This window comes from Oryzias latipes, chromosome 10 (genome assembly GCF_002234675.1).
Source record: "Oryzias latipes chromosome 10, ASM223467v1".
NCBI lineage: Eukaryota > Metazoa > Chordata > Actinopteri > Beloniformes > Adrianichthyidae > Oryzias > Oryzias latipes.
The window spans coordinates 18,283,834-18,287,479 of NC_019868.2; positions in this window are offsets into that span (position 1 = coordinate 18,283,834).

A 3,646-nucleotide genomic window follows, 5' to 3' on the forward strand; every position below is an offset into this window, starting at 1 on the left:
TGCTGCTAATCTCAACCATTTCACTTCATAAATATGAACAGCATGACTTCAAAGTCTCTCCATCTCTCTCCTAGAAGCCGAGCGGGTTGCTTCTTTTTATGATTATCTTCAAGCTCGCCAAGGAAAATAATTAAGAGAAAGAATGGAGTGAACCAGAAAAAAGCGTTGGTAATTACAGGCAGCCTAAATGTAGAATAATCATGACAGTAATGACTACATGAACCAAAGCACAGAGCCAGTTGTTCTTCTATCTTCTCTGCATAAAGTGCTCATCCAGCATCACTAATGAATTGCCAGGTGTCCCCATTTTGTGTCTCCATTGTAGAAAAGATGCGATTCAGTTTTAAAATCAAAGGAGTCCAATTGTCTTTTCTATCCACTGTGAACTTTTTGGATTCTTGAATATATTTAGATAATTTGCTGGGCTGAAGTCTTCTCCAATACATTTCTGTACATTTTCTTGTGTTTGAAGGGATGCAGGGTCTGCTGAGCATGGCCTAGAAAAAGTGAAAAATGATGGCAACAATTCCTAAGTAACATTTTCTATTCCATTGTTTCAAATCACGAAAGCTTTTTTTACAGAATCAAACACACAGTAAAAGCGGAAATTACATTAACAGATGTAATGGTCCGTATTTTATATCTGTTTTGTACAAAATAGGTAACATGGTTAAAAGTATGAAATAAAATATGCAAGAACGACATCTTAATTCTAATAATATCAAAGTGTCTGTCATGAAATGAGGCCAATACTTCTACTACTAGTACTACAACTAATACTACTACTTTTAATAATATAATACTATCCCATTAGAAATAGCTTGGAGCAGCAAACCCCTGAAAATTGTAATTCCTGTGCAACTTTATAGGTGCCGGTATGTCACGCTGTGGTACAAAACTTCTCATTTACTTGAAAATTCCTGTAATTAATGTTTTTTTTTTCTTCTTTAAAACATCTTTTAAGTGCAGATTTCTTGAGTCTGGATGATAACATTTGAAGTCACAGTATCAACTTCAAAAACTGGTCAAAAACTTTAAGCTCTAAAAAATTTGAACAACTTCAGAGTCACTCAGTTAGGAGACTTTTTGAAGGTCTGACAAAATGCACTAAATTTATTTTTTTGCATATGTAATGTACTGGGGGCGGCCATGGTGCAGCGGTAGGGTGGTTGACCCAATATCGTTAGATTGCAGGTTTGACTCCCGCCTTGCACACCCATGAGTTGACGTGTCCTTGGGCAAGACACTGAACCCCACCTTGTCTCTGGTGGGAGGTTGGTGCCAGTGTTTGGCAGCGGAGCCGCCACCAGTGTGTGACTGGGTGTGACTGGGTGAATGGGTCTGTGACTGTAAAGCACTTTGGCCTTGTAGGTAGAAAACCGCTATACAAGTATACGCCATTTTACTGTTGAGTGTCAAAACTTTTTAGGGAGAAAAGATGAAGCAATGACCTCCCTGGTCATAAGTTTGGAAGTAATTTATTCATAGATACATAAAAAGGAATTTAAACTGTAAAATAAATGTTTTTCTTATATAATTAGAGATTCATATAATTTAGTTGTGTTCACAATAGCTCTCTCATAGGCTGTGCTGACTTACTCAGTTCATTTGGCTAACCCCCTAAAAAGCTTTTTTGTTTTTTTACAAAATAATATTTTTAGTCAAGCTTGAAAAGAATTATTTTTATTCTGTGTTCCAATTTTTCCCTTCAATACTTTGCTAATTATTTTAAATGTCTTATCTGACTCATTCGCCAACATTATTCGTTAAGCCCCTGTGGTTTTAATGACATGCTCAGCAACATTTTTTTAGCCTCTTCAGGTTTTTTTCCTTTTCTTTGAAGAATTAGACTTTTGGGCTATAAAAACATCAGTTTATTGATCTGGAAAAAAAATTATAATTGTGTGAACAGTTTTTTTTGTGCCAGGATGTTGATACAATAAATCTGGAAGTGTTGAAAATGTTTAATATTAGTTTGTTTCTCACATCTGAGGTATACATGTCCTGTCTATTGCTTTTTCCTATTTTACAAGGGGAGTTACAGCGATTGGATGAGCTACTGTAAAACCTTTACAGGCCCCATAGCCATCAGAATAACAGTTTTGGGTGATGCTTCTGTGAAAACTGTTATTGCGAAGCAAAAAAACAAAGAGGAAAAAAGTCTTATAGTTATTGTGGGGATTTATGGGATGTCACAGCATTTTTTTTTTTTACTTCCTGGTCATATTGAAATGTTTCTTCCAGGCTGGGACTGGATATTTCAAGCTGCACTAAAACACTGATTCTCCCCTGTCAAAGCAGCTTTGGCCTAATGTTTCTACAAGCCCTCTTGACATCTAAGCCCTCAAAAGATCTTTCCATCTTTGTGTCCACCTGCTTCTTTTCTCCAGCATAATCAATCCGTGGGAGGCCCTTTTATTAATGTTTTGCATCACATGTACAAAAAGTAAATCGCAAAAGAAAAAACTCAGCATTCAAATTACATTTTGCTGTTGTTGCAAAAGCAGGTTTAAAGATGTTCCAAGAGTTCATAATCCTGTTTTGACCATTTTATTATCGCCACCTGACCCAGTAGACCCAAGCCGACTCATTCTCTTTGAAAGGCCCTAAAAACCTTTCTAGCTTCTGTGTTTACTAAAGGATCTTAGCTGCTCATGGCTTCTGGGTTCAAGTATTAATCTAGAAAAAAAAGAACCAAAACAGCATTAACCATCCGGCAAACAAGACAGGGTTACCTGACTTAGTGGTAACTTCTAAAGAGTGTTGGATTATTCTTTAGAGGATTGGCAACAGATTGGGTTTGCCCTCGGCCTAAAGAGTGTTTAACTGAAGCCTACTTAACATATTAGCTAATTGATGAAGACAGTTCACTGAAGAACTCATTACATCAACTCCTCTCAAAGTGGGAGATCGTTGAGAAGTTTATTCCTCCCAGAAACTTATTGGGAAGTATTGCCACCATCAGCTTCTTTTCTGATATTTTTCATCAGCTTGGAGCGTGACCGTTTGCTGGCCAGCTTCCCGGGCTCCAGAGGAGCGTCATTAGATTGTGTGTGTGTGAGTCGGGGCGCGTGCAGAGGACTCAAGCGAGACTCTCAGATTTAAAATTCCTATTCGTGCTCCAAGTTGCTGTGCAGTCTGCCACTTTTGACTTCTGTTTGACAAAACATGGCGCTTGAGGCCTCGATTTGCATCAGAGCTTCTTTGTAAAACAGAAAAAAAGGTCTAAAACATGAACTTTTTTGTTCTGTTTCACCATTTGTCCTTTTTTGGTTCAACCTTCTGATGCTGCCCCCCCCCCCCCCCCCCCCTGACTTATTCCAGAGGCTCTATGAGAGTTTGATCTGGGAAGTCATTATGCTCAGCACCTTAACAAAGGGAATACTCATCCTTTGAAATGAAGAAGTAAAGAAGTCCAGGAGGGTTGGAACTGAGAGAAAAAAAAACCACTTTGACTGAATATTTTAGAATTTAAGATCAAAACGAAGGAATTTTTAACTGTGAAGGTTATTGCTGGACTGAGGTAACACTGTCTGTCTAATACCTTTCAGTAGATGGACACTCTCAGGATAAATGCAGGGCTTTGCTCATTAAAATACCATCTTATTAAAGTCGAGCACACACAAAAATAGAGTTTGTAGTATGC